At 41.4% G+C, this 26,211-nt stretch overlaps 1 long non-coding RNA gene across 2 annotated transcripts in view; it reads left to right on the top strand.

Annotated features, from left to right (window-relative positions):
* Positions 1 to 26,211, top strand: part of LOC103887584 — a 57,262-nt gene that overhangs the window by 7,828 nt on the left and 23,223 nt on the right. The window contains exons 3-7 of one of the 2 annotated variants that reach the window (XR_002524341.2): positions 12,280 to 12,405; positions 17,408 to 17,657; positions 19,465 to 19,545; positions 20,455 to 20,498; positions 21,693 to 21,788. This is a non-coding gene — a long non-coding RNA (uncharacterized LOC103887584). The remainder of the gene's footprint in view (positions 1 to 12,279; positions 12,406 to 17,407; positions 17,658 to 19,464; positions 19,546 to 20,454; positions 20,499 to 21,692; positions 21,789 to 26,211) is intronic. The other variant, XR_002524342.2, reaches the window with a different exon arrangement.

Raw genomic sequence — 26,211 nt, 5'->3', positions numbered from 1 at the left:
CAGAATGATGGTTTCCAGCTTCATCCATGTCCCTACAAAGGACATGAACTCACCCTTTTTTATGGCTGCATAGTATTCCATGGTGTATATGTGCCACATTTTCTTAATCCAGTCTATCACTGATGGACATTTGGGTTGGTTCCAAGTCTTTGCTATTGTGAATAGTGCCACAATAAACACATGTGTGCATGTGTCTTTATAGCAGCATGATTTATAATCCTTTGGGTATATATCCAGTAATGGAATGGCTGGGTCAAATGGTATTTCTAGTTCTAGATCCTTGAGGAATCGCCATACTGTCTTCTGCAATGGTTGAACTAGTTTACAGTCCCACCAACAGTGTAAAAGTGTTCCTATTTCTCCACATCCTCTCCAGCACCTGTTGTTTCCTGACTTTTTAATGATCACTATTCTAACTGGTGTGAGATGGTATCTTACTGTGGTTTTGATTTGCATTTCGCTGATAGCCAGTGATGATGAGCATTTTTTCATGTGTTTGTTGGCTGCATAAATGTCTTCTTTTGAGAAGTGTCTGTTCATATCCTTTGCCCACTTTTTGATGGGGTTGTTTGCTTTTTTCTTGTAAATTTGTTTGAGTTCTTTATAGATTCTGGATAATAGCCGTCTGTCAGAGGAGTAGATTGCAAAAATGTTCTCCCATTCTGTAGGTTGCCTGTTCACTCTGATGCTGGTTTCTTTTGCTGTGCAGAAGCTCTTTACTTTAATTAGATCCCATTTGTCAATTTTGGCTTTTGTTGCTATTGCTTTTGGTGTTTTAGACATGAAGTCCTTGCCCATGCCTATGTCCTGAATGGCATTGCCTAGGTTTTCTTCTAGGGTTTTTATGGTTTTAGGTCTTTAATCCATCTTGAATTAATTTTTGTATAAGGTGTAAGGAAGGGATCCAGTTTTAACTTTCTACATATGGCTAGCCAGTTTTCCCAGCACCATTTATTAAATAGGGAATCCTTTCCCCATTTCTTGTTTTTGTCAGGTTTGTCAAAGATCAGATGGTTGTAGATGTGTGGTATTATTTATGAGGGCTCTGTTCTGTTCCATTGGTGTATATCTCTGTTTTGGTACCAGTACCATGCTGTTTTGGTTACTGTAGCCTTGTAGTGTAGTCTGAAGTCAGGTAGCATGATGCCTCCAGCTTTGTTCTTTTGGCTTAGGATTGTATTGGAAATGCGGGCCCTTTTTTGGTTCCATATGAACTTTAAAGTAGTTTTTTCCAATTCTGTGAAGAAAGTCATTGGTAGCTTGATGGGGATGGCATTGAATCTATAAATTACCTTGGGCAGTATGACGATTTTCACGATATTCATTCTTCCTATCCATGAGCATGGAATGTTCTTCCATTTGTTAGTGTCCTCTTTTATTTCATTGAGCAGTGAGTGGTTTGTAGTTCTCCTTGAAGAGGTCCTTCACATCCCTTGTAAGTTGGATTCCTAGGTATTTTATTCTCTTTGAAGCAATTGTGAATGAGAGTTCACTCATGATTTGGCTCTCTGTTTGTCTGTTATTGGTGTATAAGAATGCTTGTGATTGCACATTGATTTTGTATCCTGAGACTGCTGAAGTTGCTTATCAGCTTAAGGAGATTTTGGACTGAGACGATGGGGTTTTTCTAAATATACAATCATGTCATCTACAAACAGGCACAATTTGACTTCCTCTTTTCTTAATTGAATACCCTTTATTTCTTTCTCCTGCCTGATTGCCCTAGCCAGAACTTCCAACACTATGTCAAATAGGAGTGGTGAGAGAGGGCATCCCTGTCTTGTGCCAGTTTTCAAAGGAAGGGGGAGTCCTCTCTAACTCATTTTATGAGGACAGCATCATCCCGATACCAAAGCCTGGCAGAGACACAACAAAAAAAGAGAATTTTAGACCAATATCCCTGATGAACATCGATGCAAAAATCCTCAATAAAATACTGGCAAACCGAATCTAGTAGCATATCAAAAAGCTTATCCACCATGATCAAGTGGGCTTCATCCCTGGGATGCAAGGCTGGTTCAACATATGCAAATCAATAAATGTAATCCAGCATATAAACAGAACCAAAGACAACAACCACATGATTATCTCAATAGATGCAGAAAAGGCCTTTGACAAAATTCAACGGTCCTTTATGCTAAAAACTCTCAATAAATTCAATATTGATGGGACGTTATCTCAAAATAATAAGAGCTATTTATGACAAACCCACAGCCAATATCATACTGGATGGGCAAAAACTGGAAGCATTCCCTTTTAAAACGAGCCCTTTCCTTTAAAAAGTCCCTGCTCTCAATCCTAGGTTTCTGCTGGGAAAGCAAAAGGTTTTCTTTCTGTCTTTCCTCTCCCTCTTCCTTCGTTTAGAGCAACACAGCTCCAACTCCTTGCTCTGGGGCATTCCAGTTAACAAAGAACCTTTGTCTCCAGCAGATCCTCAGAAATGGGGCCTTCTGATAGGCTGGCTTGTTAGTGATCGAAAGCCCCGGGCACTCAGGTGGCCCAATGTCTTTATCTAGCTTTTTCATAGCCAACGATCAGTGATAAATGGGACATAAATATTCAGCAATAACCAATAAAAGCCCACACTGATTTCTCAGTCACTGGGAAACGCCCCCTCCCCCATTTCTGAATAGCATCCACTTTTATCTCAAAAAGATGCCAACAGTTTAGGAAACGAACTTTGTTAGTGCTCTCAGGCTAGGACTCTGGCCGCATCCTGGGCCCCTTAGGACCTGCACAGAAAAGCTTGAGGGAGTTAGGACACAGTCTTCTCATCTCTCCCGGGATTGCAAGCATTTTTGTTTTGTTTGTTTTCCAGGTCTTCTGTAGAGTGAGTGAAGGAAGCAGGGAAAGGGGTCCCAGCACAATGGCCAGCCCTCCCAAGGCTCTGGGCCCCACATGGGGACCGAATGTGGAGTGAGGTAGCAGTGAGAAGGGGAGACATCCTGGCTACCTAGGTGGTCCCTTGCTTCTTGTAGCTTTCTAATCATTTGTAGCTGGTTCTGGCAGCACCCAGAGCAGAACAGTGGGAGGAACTGGGAACTACTATAGGTGGCGGAGGGAGTGGGACAAGGGTTGAAACCCTATCTGCTGGCTACTGTGCCCACTACCTGGGTGACAGGATCAATCATACTCCAAGCCTCAGCATCATGCAATCGACCCGGGTAACAAACCTGTACGTGTACCCTCTGAATCTAGAATAAAAGTTAAAATTATATGTAAAAAAAGGATTATGTTTTTCTAGTCTAGGTGGATGATCAGATGGCTTCTCTCTTTCCTAACAGCATTTACAGCCCTTCAACATGGGGTGAGACACTGGTCTGAGAAGAACTTTGTTAATTGTATCTCCTGGGAGCACTCTGAACTATTTAGTCTCCTTTCCCAGAGTGAAACACACAAACCCTCTTTGGATTGCCATCTTTCCCCTCCCTTTCAGCCTGGATTCCTAGGAGTTAGCGTTCGCATTTTTCGCATTTGGGAGAAACTATCTGCCCCTTGTGGAGAAGCTCTTGCCTCCTTGAAGAGACAAACCCAATTTTATCCCTTCTGAACCATTGCAAGGTTTCTGCCAGTTGTATAAACTACAAATATCTTAGAAATGTTAGCCGGGAAGTTTGTGTGTGTGTGTGTGTGTGTGTGTATTTTTTTTTTTTTTTAAATTTCCCAGCAGTTTACACAGTTTTGAGAACAGTAGTTTTGTTTCCACAAGCTCATGTTTGGAGATTCAGAAGCTCTTGGCTATCAATCATACTACTTTATTCCCAAGTCTGTCCACAATGTTGAGGCTTCAGAGTTGAGTTCCTTCTGAGTTACTCTGGACTAAATTTCATCAGGCACCCACTACCTCTTCAACATCTTTGTACCTAGTCTTCTCCTTCTCCTTAGGAAATGTCTTGACTTTAGCTTATTTTTCTCATAAGCGATGGGAAGTATCCCTGGTGCCTCAGAGAGGAAAGGAGAAAGCCAAACTCCTTTAGCCTTGTGCACAGAAACTGAAGTTTTAGGGGAATAGTTGGGTAGGTTTTTTTTTTTTTAATGGGCCATTGGCTTTTGTCTCTCTTGAGTCTTGTCTCTTTGCCATCTTTGTCTTCTCTGCTTCTATCCTCAGCAGAGTTCCTGAAAGTCTAACTAAACTTAGCCCCTTATGGCTGGGTAATTTGGAGAAATGTTGCCTTCTGTCATTTTACTTTTGTGAAATAAATGGGCTCAGTGAATAACTGGTATATTCTAAGTGATACATTAATTTTATTCTCTTTGTCTTTGTTTTCTCCTCTTTTCTTCTTCTTCTTCCTTTAAAAAAAACCCTTTTGTTCCTTTAAGAAAAAAGACATATTTAGGAAGTGTTCTGGCCTACCAATTGCTTAGTATTTATTTAAAGGCTGAACTAACAGGATTAATGCTATAGATTCATGACCACAAATATGGGTTAGTTAGTAGCTGTCTGTTGAAGAGAACCATGCTCAAATTCTAGCATGATGCCTATAGCTTCATGAACTTGGGCAAATTAATTAACTTCTCAGAGCCTCAGGATTTTTATCATTAAATGGAGAATAAGAACATGCTTCATAAAATTGAAGGTAAAATTACATAGTGTGTGTAGCACAAAGCCTGACACATTGCAAGCGCTCAATCAGTGGTACCTATGGTGTCAAGTGGATAGACCTCTTTTAAAATTTTCCATGGGAATTAAAAAAATCGTAACATTCTTCCCCTGTCCAGTTAGCATCTTTCTGACTCACATTCACAGCAAGTGATGTATTCTGAAGGAATACAGAGTCATTTTGAAATTAGCTTAAGCAAAACTTTCATAAAGAAGTCATTTGTAGTCATCTTCAAAGTGTGGACATTTGTGTGTGTGTGTACGCACACACTACTCTAGATAAATTTCTAATACCTAGAAAGTTCTTTATAGTACTTCTTCACTTTCTAAAATGGATAACAGAGAATTTATTCAATTGTTCCTTCTTCCATGAAATCTTTCACTACACCCTGGAAAACCTGATCAGCTTTGAAACTCTGTACAGCCCTCGGGAAAGATGCTATTTTTCTTACTAGTATTTCTTAGTGATTTACATTGTTCCTCTTCTCTACTACATTTTAAGTTCCTTGAGGGCAGTGCTTTTCTCTGCTTAGTGCTTTCCATGGCACCTAGCAGAGTCTCATGTGAAGTAAGGTAGAGATCAGTTCAGGATTAAGAGCCTGGACTCTAGAGTCAGACATGCTCTTAGGTCCAATCCCACTACTTTTTGACTTCTCGAGCAGCCTTACTTAATCTCTTCTGAGTCTCAGTTTCTACTTTTGTCAAATTGAAGTGTTGGGAGTTGTTACAAGCATCAAATGAGCATATATATATATATATATATATGTATTCCCAATTCCTGGAATATAATGAGAAATGAATGAAATTGTAGCTACTTCTAATTATCACTATTATTCATGTGCTAAATATATGCTTGTATGTTGGATGAATGGACAGATAGATGGATGGATGTCATTCTCTATAGCTGTAGCCAGCAGACCTTGCAATGAATTATAAAAGTATTCCCCCAACATTCTGATCTACCAGGACTCCAAACTGGAATTACCATTGGGGATTTCCATATTTTTAAAGCTCCGCCTCCACTCAGTTTTGTTCTGATCTTCCCTGTGATACTTGAGTTTGCTTCTGAGATCTGATACCTGACACTTCCTCTCTTTTCTGTAGTGAAAGCCCATCTTTTGCTGATAGACTATTGCCAATAGCAATATTATTTCTAGAAGGATAATCCTTATCTTGATGGCTACTTTCTAACATAAACAGAGAAGAGAAATTAAAAAAACACCATTTCCACACCAGGTAGTGGAGAGATAAACAAAGATGTGAGTAGTCGCTATGGTAGGAGAGTGCTTTTGCACGCTCAATTACCTGCCTGAGCTGTTGGCCTGCTTCCTGGCTGCTTTTCTTTGCATTGCTTGACCTTTAGACTGATGCTATTAAAATACATACCCAGTGCCACGTAAATGGTTTTCAATGCCTGGCTGCTTAGAGAAAACTCATTGACATGCAGCATACAGTTACTTATGCATGTGAAAAAAAGAGATTAAGAGTCCTTTTTGACACCAGCTTGCTAGGATCACATTTTGTTGTGGCCCCTCTATAGATTACTGACCTCCCTCTGGGTTTTTGGCCTCAAATGACACTATAGCACCTGATATCTCCTTTTTTAGCTACCAGGTATGAAGGTGTGTCTGTGGCTAAGAGGTTCTCTGCCCTGAGATCAGTCCCAGGCTCGTTGCTGAGTCACTAGTGGATGGAAACAGTAGCCTGATTTTCATTTACACTTCTGTGATAGTCTAGATTCATCTGTGTCTTTCACCTTTCTCTTGATTTCATTTGAATCCAGATACTAGAGTGCCTACTTTAAGAATACGGAACTCTTCCCCACTCTGCTTATTCACTCTTACCTTTCTCTCCCTAGAAAAGGAAACAAGACTATAAATCTGATACGGATTCCGATCCTAAAAAAATCAGCATGAGGGTCCAGATGGATAAGAAAGCCCCTGTGAGTTGAACTGTAGCACTTTGGTGTTCACAGAATGATTGGTCATTCATCCATTCATGTACATTTTATATAACAAGTTCATCTTCATGCATTTGTTTTCATTTAGGTCAAACCTTAGGAGGAAACAGAAAGGAGTAGAAGAGATGTTCTTGCTTCCTGACAAGATAGATTATTATAAAGTAGAACATAAAGAGAACGGGAAAGATATTAAGAACATGACAGTGGAGAGCTAGTTATGTTCCATAGGAGAGATGACATTTGAACTGGGTCCTGAAGCAGAGAAAAGGGTTGGGTGCCTAGAAATAGTGGATAAAGACATTTGACCTGAAAGAACAGTGTCTGTCATATCAACATTGCTGTTGAGGACTAGCTCCTGCATATCTCCCGTCTTCCATGAAAAGGGGGCATTGAACTAACTTTAGAGTCAGTTTACAACCATTGGTTTTATAGTCATGAAATAGATGAATAATAACAAAGGTAAGAGAGATGCTATCTTCATTCTTGTGAGCTTCTACAAGGCTGTTCTTGGCATAAACAAAGTTATGAAAGCCATTTCATCCAGCCTCATGCCATTAGGTAAAGATGAATTCAGCACTTGGGGGCATCTTGTTGCCAATAGGCCAGGATACCTCTAGTACTCCATGATGCATTTCTTCATGTGTTCTGATTCTAGATACTAAGGCAGGGATGACAAGACATGGAGAAGGCTTGCCTCTGTGAGTCTCCATACTCACCTCCAGCTACTCTCCCACTTGCTCCCAAGACTTCAGCCACACTGTCCTTCCAGAAGGCCCATCTCAGGCCTTCACATCACTATTGTCTTTACCTGGAATCCGCTTTCCTCCAGTTATTGCTTGGCAAACTCCTACCCATCCTTCAAGTCTGCGAAAATGGATGGGACCAGATCTGGTTGCTCTATGGTGCCTATACTATTCCTTCATAACCAAATTGTAATGGAAGTGTTTAGGTGTTGAAATATTTTCTCTGTCTCCCCTATAAGTTCCATGAAGTTAGGGATTGTTAGTTTTGTTCACTTCAGTTTTTTTGAAACCTAGCACAGGGCTAAGTGTACAGTATATACATAATAAACTTCATCGAATGTTGAATGAATTAATGCATTTGGAGATCTTACAATCATAATGACTAGTCAAACCATGCGCAAAATGAGTTAGTTAATTATGGAGACATATCAAATGTTGGAGTAAAAATTGACATCATTGGCAATCCCAAGTTAGAGAGATTGTGATGGTCTTTACAGAGTGCTTTGCTCTAAACTAGTCCCCTAAAGTTATAATGTATTGAAAGAGGCCAGAAACAATAGCTGCTTGTCTCTCATCTGTGGATACTGGGAATATTCTTTCAGATGACTTTCTAAGCTCTAGAGCTGGAGAAAGCACCCGGAGTGAGACATCATTATTGTCAGTCATTCATCTCTCTTCCTTTCCTTCCTTCCTTCTTTCTTTCCTTCCTTCCTTCCTTCCTTCCTTCCTTCCTTCCTTCCTTCCTTCCTTCCTTCCTTCCTTCCTTCCTTCCTTCCTTCCTTCTCTTTCTTTCTCTCTCTCTCTTTCTTTACTTTTCATGAGAAAGGGTCTTACTTTTATGCCCATGATGGAGTGCAGTAGCATGATCATGGCTCACTGCAACGTCGACTTCCTGATCTTTCAGGTGATCCTCTTACCTCAGCTTCTTGAGTAGCTGGGACTGCAGGCATACACCACCACACCCAGCAAATTTTTGTATTTTTTTGTAGAGTCAGGGTTTCACCATGTTATCTAGGCTGGTTTCAAACTCCTGGGCTCAAGCAGTCCTCTTGCCTTGGCCTCCCAAACTGTTGGGATTACAGGCGTGAACCACTGCACCTGGCCAACTTTTCTTATTTTCTTCTATCTTTATTTGTTTCATTTTTTTCTATATCTACTTTCTCTCCTGCCACTGTACTCTGTGGCCCCAAGAACATGGCTTGGTTATGGTGTTCCAATCTAAACAGGAACCAATTCTTGCTCTAGAGGAAGTAAGGATTTCATGCTAAAACCCAGAAGGTGGTTCAACTTCAGGTCACAGGTCTTGGCATAGGAGGGTGCCATTTGGGCTGATAGCATAAACGTAATGGAATAGTTAGACCATGGTTCTTCCAAACATCATTTTCCACTCCTCTGCTTCGAGAACCTCATCCTGTTTGTTCATAGTTGATTAAACCTTGTATTCTCTCTTCCATATCTTGACGGCCAGTTCAAGCCTCAGCATCTGCTTTCTGAATTATTGCAGTGGTCATCCACATTGTCTCCTAGATTCTAGGAGTTGTCATTTCCAAAGCATAAGTTGTATCTTCCTGTCTAACTCAACATTTATGATACCTTTTATTGCTCATATGAATTCCCAGCCTCTTAGCAAGCATTGATACTTTTGTCTTTTTACAAGTTGTCTCTCAAATCTCTTCCATCTCTAACCCCATCCAACCCTCCCCAAAATGCACAGTATTCCAGTCCCCTGGACTCTGATGATGATCCCTGTCTGACTCCGTTTTATGTTTCCGTGGCTTTGCACACACTGTTCTCATTGTTGAGAGACTTGTCCTTGCTGAGCTTAGATGTTCCCTCTTCTGAATGCCTCTTCCTGATCCTCAGAGTCAGAATTATAAATTCTCTCCTCTGTACTCCCAGGCAAGTTTACTTGTAAGTCATTTGCAGTTTGCCTTGTTTTGCAGTGAAGAGTTTGTATCTCTTTCTGGCACTGCCTATGAGCTCCTGCAAAAGCAGAAACCGTGTTTGATTTGTACCACCTCTATGTGATCACGATTTTCCAGGGAAGTTACTTTTTTTTCCTGTCTTACTGCTCATATAAGTACACCCATGCCTGTCAGACCATACATCTCTTCCGAAAATATGGGCACAGCTTTTATTCATCTTTGTATATGTCCTTTTACAGAAAATGGTCAGAAATAGTGTGTCGAATTGAATGAACTAAGTGACTCCTTACGAAGTACGTTCCCCCATGGTTCTATGATTCAGTTAGGAAAAATATACTTATGTCTTGGACTAGCTTTTTCTCCAGATGTCCTGGCAGCTGGGGAAAGTTGGAAAGAAAACAAACAAACAAAAAACACCTATCCATAAAGAATAATGGAGATTGAGATTTGAGGTGAGGAAGAAGGAATTCAATGAATGAAATCAGAACCATTAAACTTTTAAGATGCCTGCCCCCCTGCTTGTTGTATCATTGTGTCAACACATAGCAACAGTTTCCTATCTTTGCCAACAAGGCCTTACAATATTACCTTTCATGATGAAAAACAACAGCTGTAACACAGCCTGAGAACAACACTGCTTCTGTATTGAAAGCCCAGTTCTTAGGAGCTCTAATCACTTCTAAGATAGCATCTCTCCAATTCTCAGAATATTCCTCAAAGGGAAGGAGGAGGCTTGTATTGTTATAGGCTCTATTTTGCATACAGTAAAAACAAGGCAAGAGGAGGTTAAATGATTTGTCCTTGGTCATGTGTGAGTCAGAGACTGAGCCAGCCAGAGAAGTTTCTTCACTTCCAGGCCATTGTTCTATCTTGATATTGGCAGCTAACTCTCTCCCTCCATCCTTGTAACTGGTAGGGACAAACTACCAAGGGAGTGACAATTGGGCCTTTACTTCCACAAATATAAATGTTGGCCACTGACCAAGAGAGTTCACATATAACAAGTGTAAGGGGAGTTGAATGTCTGTAGTTTTGTGTGTATTCCTTCAGTCAACAGATACCTTTGGAGGACTTGTGTGTGTCAGGCATTTTGCTATCCACTGGGGATGTGGAGTTGAGCCTGAGAGTCATTGTTCCTGCCTTCAAAGAGCATCCACTCTAGAGGGATCACAAACATTAAATAGAGAAAGAAACAAAAACAACTATCACAATGAATCAGTCATCTTTGAGCAGGCTGGGGCCATCCATTAAAAAGGTTCCTAGCCTTTTTTTATTCTCTATCTCTCAGTAGGATATTTGAGACCCATTGCAATCTATCTTCAAAATATCTTCCATCTCCATTGGCCTCCAGTAGTTCTCTCTTCCCTCCAATAAACAGAGTGCTCCAGCCCTACTAGACTCTGCCATTCCTGGACCACTCAGTTTTAAGTTTCTGTGGCTTTGCTGAAATGGGCTGAGAGACCTTAGGCTTCTTAGACTGGAAGTGAGGGTGTGGGGAGAATGGAGTGGAGGCTGGAGCCATGCCTAAGGAGAGGTGAAGCCACTAAAATGCTTGGCCAGTGAACATGTGTCCCATAAGTGAAAGGCTGAGAAGATGGCTATTACAATGTCTATTGCCGTGGTTAAGCACCTTCACACATTTTAGTTAGTGTAGAGGAGAGAGTACTGGATTAGGAGACTGGGTACCTGGACTGTAGTCCTACCTAGATCTTGGCTAAGTCACAGTATGTCTTTAACCTCAATATTCTCTTTGGTCACATTAGCAGATGGGATTAGGTGTTCTCTGAGGGCTTCAAAATAAGGGTGTACCTATGATTCTTCAACCTGATTTCACGTGTGTGTGTGTGTGTGTGTGTGTGTGTGTGTGTGTGTGAATGTAGTGGCATAGGGTGATAAGATAGGGGAGAATAATTTTTAAAACGGGACCAGCTCTTGAGAACTACTGGTTTCTTCCAACTATGCATAAAACCAGTGCCAAGGTGGGGTTATATATTTATATTTGTGTTTCCACATCAGTTACATTATACCCAGCCCAGAATACAATGTATTCTCTCCATTGTAAACACTTTTGGATTCAGCTATTTCTATAGCCTTCCCAGACCCTGAAGACCTTGCATGGGGAAAAGACTTCTTCTGTACCCTCTGAGGTTCTGTGCTTGGGCCTGAGAATTAAACTGACTAAAGACAGATTAACAGGAGAAAAGCATACAAATCTTATTTGATGTTAACATTTTTACATGCCTTTATATATAGGAAATGAAGTTCCAGCCGAGTGCAGTGGCCCACACCTGTAATCCCAGCACTTTGGGAGGTGGGAGGTCAGAGGTGGGCGGCGGGAGGATCTCTTGAGTCCAGGAGTTTGAGACCAGCCTGGGTGACATAGTGAGACCTTGTCCCTACAAAAAAAAAAAATTAGCTAATTAGCTGGACATGGTGGTGCCTGCCTGTGGTCTCAGCTACCTGGGAGGCTGAGACAGGAGAATTGCTTGAGCCCAGGATGCAGAGGCTGCAGTGAGTTGTGATCATACCAATGCGCTCAGCTTGGGCAACAGAGTGAGACCCTGTCTCAAAAAAAAAAAGAAAAGAAAAAAAGACATAAAGACCCAAAAAAGAGAGATTGGTCTGAGAGCTTATTTACAATTTTAATAATAATTTAAAAAACAGTGAATTATGAAGATCTGACAAGACAAAGGAAAAAGGGATTTGGGCTGGGGTGGTAAATTGTAAGAAAGTGATGAGGAAATAATGGAGGAACTAATGGAACATAAGGGTTATTTTGGTAGGTTTGTTTATACAGATTAATCCCATTCCACCCCCCACCCCATAATAAGAATGTTCTCCTCTTTCTAGCAAAAGAGAAGGCACCATTGTCATGGGAAGTTTAGTTCTTTCTTTAGGTAAAAAGGAAAAGGCCAGAGAGTCATTCTTGCATCTGCTGTTTTTTAGTTGCCTTCAGCTCAAAATACCTAATATGCCAAAGTGGCGTCTTTTGGGATGGCATGTACTGATTTCCTTCAACTTTTCTTTGTTTCTTTCTTTCTGGGTCTTCAGTTCTACCAGGAGGCAGTGCTATGGTGTGCCCAACCCTCCCAGAGGCCTAAGTGGCCACCCTCTTGGGAATGCCCAAAGCATCTGCTATTTAGGACTTGGTTACAGAGCGCCATCAGCTTCCCCAAGGTAAGCCAGCATTGACTTCCAGGCCATTTAATTTACATCTTAATTTTGCTCATTGCTCATTTCTGAAGCGGGAGTCCATTTCCTGGGCTTTTCCAGCTCTCAGATACAAACAGATCCAGTCTTTAGTTTCACTCCTAAGATAGGAGACTTATTTCACAACACCAGTGGCCCAGCACAGCCTGATTTCTAAAGCAGAGACATGCATACTGCACGCTTGCCAGTATTAGGTTCCTGCAACCAGTTGGGCAAGAGAATCTGTCAGTGACTCCTCTAAACTAATGCTTAGAGGGTTTCAAATCAGTGGGAGGAGTTTTACAGAAACTGTAATGCAGCCAACATTTACATGTCTTCAGGTATGTAAAATCTACATTTTTCTTACATATGGAGCATTTATTTCTAGTTATGCTTTCCAGTTGTGCCATTCATTTCTTTTAATCAGGTTTAAGGATATGTCCTCAGTAGTAGATCAGAACCAGGCAGAAACGATGTGTCAAAAATATTTTCTTGGTTAGTAATTGGTGAGACAGGGCCTTATGGTTTCCAATTATGGAGCCCTAGAAACTAAGTCATCCTTCTTTGAGCTCTGCCATGGTCATTTCCAGACCCAGGAAGGGAATGACTCAGAAATGGCACTGGTTTTGGCAGCATTATTGACACCTTACCTTCAGGCCCAGAAATCAAAATCCCATCTCAAGAATGTTGTTTACTGTTTTTTGTTTGTTTGTTTTTGTTTTTTTGTTTTTTTGGGTAGACGGGAAGATTTTAGTTGGGGTTATTGCATCTTTTATCCATCACAATGAGCTTTGTATTCTGCATTTGCCCCAGTCCCCTCAGTTGGTTGCTTTGTACGGAGGTCATGGATCTGGAGCTGTGGGACCCTCACTGAGCCACCTTTAAATGCATATTTCTGTTCCTTGTGAATAGGTCTGTTTTAAAATGGGACAAAATTTGCTCCAGAAGAAGAGTAAAATTGTTGGTTGATACAAGGTTTTAGACATATGTAGGCAGCAATTTATTCATACCACGTCTGACTATTTATTATTATATTGGGTTTGGAGGTCTGAGTGCGTGTTCGTATTGCCCAGTGGGGAATACGTGCAAAGAAGAAGGCTTTCTTGGCCAGTAGCAGCTAACAAAAAGCATTTTGGTCTTGGGTCCTTAATTATTAGGGACTAGCATGCCAAGGCTGACTTTTTATTAGCATGTCTCTTTTCCTTTAGGAAAAAGTTTTAAAACAGACTACCCAAAGGTCTTCCAATTGCTAGTTCAAGAGATGACTTGTGTTTGAATTTGGCCAATTAACATGACAATGTCAATGTCAAGATCCATTTCCAGAGGAAAGAGTCGTTCTTTGAAAGGCAGTTCTTGAGGGTGTCCAAGCTGAGAGGCAGCTTCTCCTCTGGGACTATTTGGATTTTATATTCCCGAGCCAAAAAAACATTCTTTCGCATTGGCTGACAAAATGGGTTTCAGAACAGGAGTTTCTAAAGCTGCAGTGGAAACTTTAATTATGCAGGTCCTGTCAGAATCCATCTGCTAATTCAACTGTTTCTGGGTAAGGTACTTTTTATTTTTCCAGCAGTATTACTGGATGACTCTCTGATAGGAATATGAAATTAACTTTCTTCATAGGCAAGCTTTAGTTTTTATTCTTTTCAGCATTAGGAATATTTTCTTCACAGGGCTTATTTGCTTTGTAGCTGATTTGGTAAAGGCACCTGATGACTTTAGAGCCGAGAGACCGAAGGTGTCCTTTAAGGAGGTGCTATTGTAGGTTTCAGTGTGGTGTGACTTTGTGATTGACTAGTGGCCATGACTTAGAAATAAAGCCTTTCTGTAATTTGTAAGGGGAGAGGGGCATCAAAAGTTGTTCTGGTTTGTGCAAGACCCAAATGTTCGGCATGCTTATGGGCAAATCTGTGGTCTTAACCTTTTCAATATGCCTCATCGAAACCGTTGGAAACCCCTGTATTAAGCAAGACTTCTATTTATGATGAGCATCCATGGATTTATTTTTGTGAAGGGATTGGGCAGGAGTTTGAGGTGGTTGCTAAATGTATAAATATTGAATGTGCCAGCATCTGGGTCATTTCAGCTTAAATATCAGACAGTGAGGCTTATGCAAGCAGCTGACTTAGTGAAACTGTCTGTTATTTTAGGGTGCTTGCCTGGATAAGAAGCTATAGGACAAAACCAGAATTTTTATAACCAGCAATGTCATGTGCATTTCAAGCAGAGATTAAGAAAAACACTTTTGCTAATGAGTTTCAGTTTCAGGAAAACCTCAGTGAAAATATATGTGAGAAAATGGACTTACGAGTGGTGATAGTCTTACATCTAGTTGGGGTCTGCAGCCAAAAGGGCTTTTAAGTATAGACTTCTCTTCACCAATTAAAATAAAGAACTCTACTAATTTTACTAGGTCTTCAAACCAAGGAAATTTCATGGCAAGTTGAGAAAACAGTTCTCTGGGACCTCAAAATTGGGAGACAAAAATATTTTGCAGGGCTACTTCTGTGTAATGAGTACAACTGTGATAGAGTCATCCAGATGATCGGAAACACTTGCTTTCCTGAGCCTGGTGTAGCATGGTTTGCAGTTAATTCAGAGCAGCCCTTGCTTTTTAATTTGCCCAGTTTTTCAACCCTTGACTCATCTTTCTCCCAAAGGATAAATGTGTGGAGTGAGAGCTTGTTGCCAGGCCTTACCTTACACTTTTCTCTGCAGTCTGGCAGCTGTGCCTGCTATTTTGTCCTCACCTGCTATGGAGTTGTGCCTGCTGTTGTCCTCACCTGCTGTGGAGACTTGGAGAGTGTGTGGCTGCCTGTTGTTTTAAAACTCTGGTTCCTTCCTCACCAGACAGGGCTTGAGTCTTCTCCAGCCATACTAGATGTGTCTTGGAGACTATTCTAGTTCTCCACCCACCTTATTTCAGTTTTCAGGTCCTCAAAGAGAACAGGAGATGTCCTGATTATTTTCTTCTAGGGACAATTTTTACCAAGAGATGTAGGCCACCAAGTTAACCTCTCTATGCCTGAATTCTGCCTGTCTGCTATGCTGATCTTAAAGGAACACAGACCCTTTTAAATCATTTCTAGATCTTCAGTGTGCTTATTAGCGATTGATGGTGTTTTATTAAAAATGTACACTTTTGGGTTCTACTCACAGATTCTAGCATGGAGCCTAGGAATCGATATACTCAATAGTATCCATTGGTGATTCTGATGCTATGGTCCTAGGACCAAGTCTGAGAAACATTAATGTTTTAAAAAGTGTATATGGCAAGAACTAAGTGAGCAAATGGGTCCAAACTTCCTTATTTTTACAGCTGTAGAAACTGAGCTTAAACACAATGATAAGCCCTCAGCTAATCAGTGACAAGTTATCCTCTAGACTTCAGGACTAAAACCAGGTCTCCTGAGTTCTAGTTTACAAAGCTCCAGGTCATGAAGTAAGATATAACAACACAGACCTGAAACAGCTCAGAGTTAGTGGGATCAAGTAATGTGGCTGCCTTGGCTCCGTCATGGGAATTTGAGGATGTCACTGAAATGCAACAACACGAGGCCTGCAGATTATTTCCTGAATTATCTGAAAGGGTCTTTGTGGAGTCTGTCAAGTCCAAATCTGCGTTTGTTTCTTAAAATCCACCATATAATATCCCTGCCAAGTAGGCATCCATTTTGTTAAAGGTTACTCTCTTCGAAGGTTTCTTGGGATGCTCCCAACCACGCCAATCCCCTTTCCCCTGTCCACTTCCTAACAACTCTGATCCCATATGATTAGCTCTATATTGGGCTGGAAATCTCTCCTCCACACCTGTGCCTTCTACCCAGTGCTGGGCCTACTTTCAAAAGAGATACAATACAAGTCTAATTGGTCTTCCACCTGACTGTGATCATGCCTTCTAGCTAAACATTCTTTTGTCGAGGTTGAACAACCCAAGATCCTTTGGCCGTGTTTTGTATAACTTGGTTTTTAACACTCTCTTTTTTGTGATTGTTTTGCTCTGCATGCAGTCTGTTTTGTCATCTTTTATATTAAAATATAGCAACTGGAACAGACCCAGTACTCAATGTGGTTTGATTCGTTCAAAATTCATTACTTCTAAGATACTTTGTGCCTAACCATAAATACATTACATTATCATTTTGAGTGAACCAGTGACATTCAACTCACTATTAAAAATCCCATGTCTTTTCACAAGTGCTGCTAAAATCATGCATCTCTCACCTAGTATTTGAGTTGATGATTTTTTTTTTACCCGTGTGTTTTATTTAACATTGATCCCAGTTAATCTTGCTGGAGTCACCCCACTGTCCTAGACTATTGACATCTTTTTAAAATTCTGATTTTGTCATTAGTCTGAGATTACTTGATTTTATTTATTTAATTATTCATTCCACAAACATTTATTGAAAACCTGCTATAATATGCCAGTCATGGTACTGGATATAAAATGGTGAGCAAGGTAGTCGTATCCCTTCTGTCGTGGAATTTACAGTTGAATGAGGAAAACAAACCAGTCACCAACAATATGAGCAGTACCTGTGATGATGAGGGTGGTGTGGCATGTGTGGGCACATGTGGAAGGGTGACCCAGGGGTGAACATCTTGTCGAGTTTTGAGGGTGGTGGTCAGAGAAAGCTTCTTTGTGGAAGTGACCTCTAAGTTGAGATGCAAGAGATGTGGCATTAGAGAAAGAAGAGTGTTCCAGGTGGGGCAATCCCATGATCCAAGGACTAGAGACAAAAGAATGCACAGCCTGGGGGAGGGGCTATGGGTACTTGTGGGTGGACTGACAGAGCAAGATGCTAGGAGAAGGGGCTCAACTCCTCAGAGGGGAATGGGGAGCACGTGTGAGAGTTTAGATTGTCTGGAATGTTGATAAAAAGGCGAGAGAGCAATGTCTGAGACTGACACCAGCCCATTCCTCAGCAGTCTGTGGGAAAGACAGCTTGTCACAATGCCAGTCTCTGCATTTCTCCATCCTGCCCACCAGAGTATCCTGAAAGACTTGGCAAATATCTTGCTGAACATCAGATACACCATGTCTCCTGATCGAGCAGACTAATACCCTTATTAAAAAGAAAATGTGGTTGGCCTTTGTCTGGCCTGACTTGGCCGGGTGCTGGCCACCTAGGACCAATGTTTGATTTCCTGTGCCACCCGACAGACCTTGAGATAGTCCTTGCTCTCTGCACTAGAGAAGAAGCCAGTGAAAAGGAAGATGGGCATCCTAAAATGTAATGGTAGGTAATTATGAAAGGTAACATGGACAATATTTCTCTTCCTCTTAGGATGTTTGCTGGGCTAGAAGCTGTCCTCACGCGCCTCTGTCTGGCTGTCATAGCAGAGGTATTACAGCCTGTAAGAGGCAGGCCTAGGGGTCAGATGGCCTGGGCTCAAACCTTGCCTTTTTCGGTTACCACCTGTGAAACTGGGGCTGAAAGCTTGACTTTCCTCAACTGTAAAAGGGAAATAAAATGTCTACCTCGTAGGGCCACATGTATTGGAAGTAAATGAAATAATGCACACCCAGTGCCTGTTGTATAGTAAGTACACGATAAATGTTATTTATTTATTATTTATTTATTTGAGATGGAGTTTCATTTTTGTTGCCCAGGCTGGAGTACAGTGGTGCAATCTCGGTTCACTGCAATCTCGGTTCACTGCAACCTCTGTCTCCCACGTTCAAGTGATTCTCCTGCCTCAGCCTCCTCAGTAGCTGGGATTACAAGCACGTGCTACCACACCCGGCTAATTTTTGTATTTTTAGTAGAGATGGGGTGTCACCATGTTGGCCAGGCTGGTTTCGAACTCCTGACCTCAAGTGATCCATCCACCTCGGCCTCCCGAAGTGCTAGGATTACAGGCATGAGCCACCGCGCCTGGCCTGATAACTGTTATTTATTATGTTTCTAGAATAATTTATATTTGTCAAACCATAAAGATTTTTGTGCCTTCCTATTTCTTATCCTCATGTGGTTCCCTTCATTTTGTCGCATACTTAGTGGAGAAACGCCCCTCCTTCTTCTTGCATTACAGCAACTATTGAAATACAAAAGGAATGAGGTGCCTGGAAAGAGAAATTGCTTTTGACAAGTTACCCTTTTATTCCCCCTCTCATTTTTGGAGGCCTAGGGCCAGCTAGCCAGGCTGATGTGAAGAACTGCTTATAGTGTGAGCAAATTGGGTGTGGAGGGTACGGAGCTCCATGCCTGCACAATGGCGCTCCCCCGACCAAGTCTGCAGGGAAGGCCGTGGGTGGGCCTCTGACAGAAGGTATTCTTTCTCAGTGCTGTATGTGACATCTTGGTCAAATGGACGGAGTGAGTCTTTGTGATGTTGCAATGTTTTATTGTTACTAGCACTTTAGCAACTATCTGGAGCTGACAGGACAGCTGTTCAGAAAGAGATGATATTTTCTCAGTTTGTGTAAGTCACCAGTGACCCAAAATGTGCATTTCATCGGTAAATTAGGAAAGGAGAATGAGTCTTTGAGCCTTCTGGATTTGGAAGCCTTCCCTATCATTCCAGCTAGTCACACAATATAATATCTAAAATTCTGGCCCAGGCATGATGCCTCATGCCAGTAATCCCAGTACTTTGGGAGGCTGAGGTGGGAGGATTGTTTGAGCCCAGGAGTTTGAGATCAGCCTGGGCAACAAAGTGAGACCCTGTCTCTACAAAACAATTACAAAAAAAATCTGGGCATGGTGGTACACACCTATAGTCCCAGCTACTCAGGAGGCTGAGGTGGGAGGATCACCTGAGCCTGGGAGGTCAAGGCTGCAGTGAGCTGTGATTGTGCCACTGTACTCTCGTCTAGGCAACAGAATGAGACCCTCTCTCAAAAAATATAAAATAAAATAAAATCTCTGATCTGCCATCCTCTGTAATTGGAGATAGTCATTCAATTTCCCTCTATGTTAGGATTAATGTGGGCATGAACAGATCAGTGTTAAGGCCAAAGTTTGCCCTTCAAGACACTTTGGGTCCTTGTTAATGTATCTAGAGAACAGTCATGTATTAATGCTTATTTGTGTCCCTCCTCAGTTTGCAAGCAAGCATTTTCCCAGGAGATAGAGTGGCCAAGGTATTGCCTGTGTCTGACCCCCTTCTCCTGTCTGAAACAAGGTGAGCCTATTTCAGGAAGAGACATTGGCAATGGTGCATTTTTAATGAGAATGGCATGCCCTCTGCAGCCTCCTCAGGCGTGGAGCTGGGCCGGGAGCTAGGAACACCTGCTCTTAAGTGCTCTATGTTTCAACCCACTGAAAGATCTTAGTGCAAAATCAAGCATGGAATGATGTTCTGTGGTTTTCAAATAAGTTCCTAGAGGGTTTGAGTTGGATAGGCTGGGAACAAACCTATTCACCTATGACAGACCTAACCAGACTCCGATGTCTGGCCAGGGAAAACTGGACATGTTTACAGGACCCAAGAGGGTTGGCTCCTCATTTAAAACATTTATAACATTATAGCCTGGCCCCAAATCCAGCTGAGCTGAGAACCGTGAAGAGGGTAAGTGTATTGGGTCTGTGTGTTTATGCAGTTGAGTGAAATCAAGTTTGTTCTCTAGAGAAACTGCAGATCAATTTGTTGCATCTTTGATAATTTCCCCTGTACATGCCAACTCTTAACCTCATAAAAAAGCTCCCATAATTATCTCCAAACTGAACTTTTCTCAGTTTCTTTGGATAAATAAAAATTCTCCATGAATCAATTAGAGGAATCTTCATTTTTTTAAATATCAAAGAATTGGATTAAAATGGATTGTACAGGAAATGCTGTCATTAAAAGGGCCAAGAAAAGAAGACATGCTTAATTATTGAGTGGAATATTCATAATTTTGCATATCTATCAGCTCAGTGTGTCCTCCCTAACATGTTTTTAAGATGTACAAAAGGAACACATATTATAGCTCTTGCTCTCTTTTTTTTAAGGAAGGCAAAACAAATGCCAACATAACCATTGTTTTTGACTACTTCATTTCTCTTTCGTTGAACGAAATAACACCATATCTTTTTCAATCCTCTCTTTCAGGGTTACCCTCCACCCAGCCACTGTCTAAAGAGCTTCATTTAAAGGTAACCCTGTAAGGCCTTGAGAAGGGTTTTGCTACCAAGTTATTGTATTTAATCACAAATTATTCCTAGTCCTTGCCTTCTCTGTGGTTAGTTGTGGATTTCTGGTTTTTTCAGTTGGATAAAGGAAGTTTCCAACTATAGGAGACCTGCAGACTTACCATGTGTTCCTTGGAGCACCCTGGCTTAGTCAGGATCTTTCTGAATGCTCCCTTTGGGTGCACCTCTTGTTGATACAAGCAAAAACTAGCATAGGGACCCTGGAGCAGGAAGTGGATAGGTATTGTCGAAACCATCCCAATAAACCTTTATGAGGCCCATATTCTGAGTTAGGCTGACTCATGGCTTGAATTTGGCCAGCAGTAGAAAAGGAACTTGCCACAGTGGCGGGAGGCATTCTGGTTTTTCTGAGAATAGGGAATGGCGAAGGATGGCTGGTATCTGTCTTTGAAATGCCTGTGCCCTACACTCCCACCACCTCTGTCTCCCGTTTTCTGCCTTATCTTTTCCTCATCTCTCTAGCAAGTTCCCTCTCTCCTTTTGCCCCCCATTTCTCTGTCACTGTCTTTCACTTTCTCCTCTTCAATGTGGTCCTGACTATTTTCTTCCACATCAAAGGTAGAAGTGGGTCACTTGATTAATTACCGTGCAGTAGAATCTTTTGCCTCCTTGACACACAAGCCAAGGGGACAAAGGGCCACTCTTTAGAAGCCTTGAGCTGTGTGGGTGCCGGGTGGGGGATTCACAAGCCTGAAAGAATGGAGCCTTCCCAGCAGGGATGTGAAGGTTCCTAGACTCTGTAGAAGAATAAAGTTGCCACTGCCGCCCATTGTGGTTGCGCCGTATTTGCATTTGAGGGGAGAGCACACAACTCCAGTTTTAAACCATATGGACTATATAGAAACTTGACTTAAACTTTAAAATCTTTTATGGGTGGAAATCAGTAGCACTTGGAAATGAAAGGAGGTTAAATCATGATGACTGACAGTTTAACTTACACACTGTCCGTTACAGCACCACTCGCCCCATGTGGCTGGTTTCACTTAAATTAATTAAACTAACATAAAATTTAATACTCAGTTCTTCGGTCACATGTGTCAAGTGTTCTATTGGACATTGCAGGAATAAGACATTTCTGTCACTGAAGAAACTTCTACTGGACACCCCTGCTCTTAACTCTTCATTCTTTTAAGCCAGGTAGCTTAAAGGAGGTCTGGAGTGCTTCGCAATAGAAAGTTAAGAGGGATTCCAGAACTGGCTGGAAAAAAAGAAAACTTTTAACAGAATGACAAGGTAAAGTAAACTATTTAGAATTTAGTTGATCCAAATGAGGTATTCTTTGGGAAGGTGTTTGAGAAGTTGAAGAAAAACTATGCAATAAAAGTTGGAAGTATGACGGTTATTGAGATTATTCCGAAGAGAGGAAGAATTGGCAACTGAGGATGAAAACTCAGCTAATGTCCACATGCATTCTCTGCTCAGCAGAGTTGGAATTTAAGGACAAGACCTTCCAAACCTTGGCTAGATCTTATTGCTACTTAGAATTTGTCAAGTAAGGAGTTGTGCCTTCTTTGTAAGACTAAAGGTTACGCTAAGGAAGTAAGATGTGCTTCAATTCCCAAAGGGTGAATATCATCTTCCCCCACATCCTAGCAGCAGTCCAGTGTCACTGAATGCCTTCAGGTGATGACAGTGATAATTAAAGGTCATCTTTGGACTAACCAGTGGTCTTTGTAATTGGGAATAGATCCCACGAGAATGTCATTTTCAAATTACTTCATGGTTCAAGCCTGATATGGACCTTTCAGAAAAGGCCATATAGAAAATATCCTCAGGCTACTCCACCCCAGTGTCATGATTGTAAAGACACAGACTAAGATAGTGGATTCAAGTCTCCTGGCTTGCATGAGACAGGTTTCTCCTGGGTTGGGTAGTAATGCCATGGATATCCAGCGTCCCTCAAAGTCAGAACATGGGGTTCTTAAGACAAAGCAGCTCTAACCACTGGACTGTGACTTCCTAAATTCACTAACAATTCTGCCCGCTCTCCCCTCCCCCAGGCACTTTCATTTACCGACAAGCCCTTTGGCTCTGACCTCTTGAGGTTACAAAACCAAATGGGTAAGAGAGCTGGGAATAATCCACCAAACCTTCATCAAGTCCTAGGCTCAGGGTTTCCCAAGCATGACTGACTGTAGGTATTAGTGTCTGTGTGCTAGATCCGTCTCACTGGTTCCTAAGTGAAGTGTGTGAGAGAGAAGTCTGGGCATTGGATGTTCTGGTAAAGTCTTAGTTTCCGCAGTAAATGTTGAGGAGGTCTTACCGCCTTGTCTGATGATGAATGAAGTGTGTGATTAACCCAGAAGAAACTGAGGTTTCATCAGCACATGCATCGGCCTGATTCTTTATTGGTAGCAATTAGAACTTCACATAAACACATTTATTACAAATCAACAGATATTCATTGAGTGCCTGCCCTCAGTAGATTCATGGTATAGGGAAGGAACTTACCACTTATTTGTCATGTTTTATACAGATTGATGATATGTTATGATTCATAAACTTTGGAAGTCTCAAACATTTTGTGTTGAATATTTTAAGAGTTTTGTTTCTATCATCAAATGTAAAAAATAGAGTGTGTGAAGGAGGATTGTGGTGGGAAGGTCCCTTCTTGTCTATGCCTTCTGGGTCTGGGATGAACTTTGGTAAAAATACGTAGTTTGAAGGATGAGTCTATGATGAGCAGAGTCTGAAAAGAAAAGACGGCTATTAATTACTAGGCTGCTGCTGCATTGATTAATTGTTTGTTGAAATAGGAAGACCATGCCAGAGCTTCCTCTCACATTCCTGGGATCTGAATTTACTTGTCTGGTGTCTGCCTTCAGAGCACAGTCGAAACTTGTTTGTCACTTGCCTTATATCTTCATCACCAACAATCTGTATAGTTGGGGGAAGAAGAGAGACTCACAGCCTCTTTTAGAGAGGCAAAGGATCTCCAAAGTCATCTGTCTTCACTTCTTCATGAACAAGTGAGAAATCTGAGGTTCAGAGAGGTGAAGCACCTGCCCCAAGGTGCACAGCTTGTTGGGTCGGAGGCTGAATGGCTGGAATCCTGGTTTCCTGCCTCTGTGAAGTGTGCTCTCTACCACATTGATTTGTCCTGTGTTTTAAAGTCTTCCCACTGCTGATCTATTAAGAAATGACTGATAACATTTTTAGGCAAACCTTTGGATACCTTTTCAGGTAAAATCAGAGTCATTTTTTAGAATCTGTGACAAAGATGATTCTAAATAGAGACCTCAAACTTCTGGATTCTGAGTAGTTTCTAAACATGACAAAATGAGATCTTTTAGCTTTCCCTCCTCAAAGGAAGACAACTCTATCAGTCACATATTTGGATAACATACAGTCTAAAAGGTCTGCATTCCGGAGCCAAACTACCTGGATTCATAATCCTGGCTTTGCCACTTAGAAGTTATGAGACTTTGGACAAACCACTTAACTGCTCCATGCCTTATTTACTCATCTGTAATTTGGGAGTGATAATAATACAGTATCTTCCTCAGTTGAATCAATATATTGTGAAGTACTTAGAGTGGTGTCTGGCGCATAGCAGGCATTATTTAGGCATTAGTTATTTTATTGTTATTTTTATTTTATTTATTTATTTCTTTAAGATAGAGTCTCAGTCTGTCACCCAGGCTGGAGTGCAGTGGTGTGATCTTGGTTCACTGCAACTTCCGCCTCCCAGGTTCAAGTGATTCTCCAGCTTCAGCCTCCCGAGTAGCTGGCATGACAGGCGTGCACCACCACACCCAGCTAATTTTTGTATTTTTGGTAGAGACAGGGTTTTGCCATGTTACCCAGGCTGGTCTCGAACTCCTGACCTCAAGTGATCCACCCCGCCTTGGGCTCCCAAAGTGCTGGGATTACAGGCATAGGACACCTTGTCCAGTCACATTAGTTATTTTAATTATTTACTTGGTTAAATGCAGTAAACTGTTTTCCCTGTTTATTTTCTGTATCAGAATATCTTACTGGGAACAAAGGAAAAGCATAAGAAATCAAGGGGGTAATGTGATTTGATTGTGTGGATTTCTTCTTCACCTTGAGAGACCAGAACACATCACCAGAGTATTCTACTGCAGCCCAAACCAGCGAGGTCACCTGATGCATCCAGCTGGTTTAGGAAGGAACCTGAGGCCCAGGGAAGGTCCCGTGATCTTGATTGTCAATGGTGGATGCCTGCTCTCCACCAGTGCCCCAGGCTCTCTCAGCATACACAGCACCTGAAAACAAGGCATGACTTGGACAAGGGGGAGAAGTCTCCACATTTAATGGATCCTGGGTAGAAATATGAATAATTTATTTCTGTTGTTGGAAAGCCTTTCTTCTAGTGTGTTCAAATGGAAGGTGAAAAATGGGCCTATGTGTTTTCTGAGTCACACTAGATTTCCTCTTATCCCCATTTCTGAGCCTGCTTAATGATTTGCAGGAGTAGTTTAATAGAGCCCTCACTGGTGGTGGTGGCAGTGCTAGAATTTCTGACTCAGGTCCCAGGAAGAATAAACACATATCCTCTTTAGTTGAGTGAAATCTCTTCACATCTTTTCAAGTTTGGCATCCACAAGCTGCAAACAGACTAAGATGCCTTTAGCTTTCTCAAGCATCCAACTGACATCCAACAGGGTCAAGTTCTCTGCCAAGTTCTCAATGGGTCATGACCTCATTTTTCAAGATGGTAACATGGATGAGCTGGGGAGATAATGAGATGACACATTTTAGTGATTAACTTCATTTAGATTTATATTATCCTTTTTTATTGTGAATTAATACATTCAGAAGATTATATGCCATACATATGTAATTAAAAGACAAATAATAAAATGACCACCCATGTAACCACCACCCAACTTTTAAATTAGAACATGTTAATATAATTATATGGGCTAGACTGAAAGCTCTTTGAGAGGCTGTGTGTGAATAAATGTATATACATAGAATGTTTTAGTACTTAGGAAGTACTGTATATATAAAATGTACATATATAAAATATATACACATATATAAACATACATATACACATATATATTTATTTGTATATACAAAATCAATTGCTTAAAGCGGTTAAGCAATTTGACCAAGTTTACACACTCAGAAGAGGCAGATCTGGATTTGAAACCAGTCTTCTCAAAACTTGCAATCTCACTCTACTTTCTTGCCTAATCTTTTATAGCCCTTTGCTCTCCTCTACAACCTTTAGTGGAGTGCGGAGTGCATGACTGGCGTTCAGTCAGAACCAAAGGGAGGGTTGGCTCGTTGAGATTTAGAACACAGAGGATAAAGCAAGTTGAGAAGCAGTGCAGGAGCCCGCTCCTACTACAGAGCTGGCTAATTGTGCACACCTTTTTCCAATTCCTTGTTTAGTGCCATCACACTGGGTGCTCCACATTGGCTGTGGTGGGAATATTTACACCATGGAAATTGGCAAATGTGTCCAGTCATGGCTCCCTTTTCCCCTCTGTGGGGCTGTCGTAAAGTCTTTTGATGGTGTGTTGTGGCTGATCACAGGGAGGAACATCAGAAACATGTCTGTGAGGGACATTCACCTCTGCTGTATTCTTTACAAAAGTCCACAACCCTAATGGAATCATGAAAACACAACACACAGACCCAGACTGGGGAACTTTCTACAGGATGCCTGACAAGCCAAACT

This window comes from Papio anubis, chromosome 11 (assembly GCF_008728515.1).
Source record: "Papio anubis isolate 15944 chromosome 11, Panubis1.0, whole genome shotgun sequence".
NCBI lineage: Eukaryota > Metazoa > Chordata > Mammalia > Primates > Cercopithecidae > Papio > Papio anubis.
The sequence above is the reverse complement of the archived record's forward strand: the minus strand, read 5'-3'. Positions and strand labels throughout refer to the sequence as shown.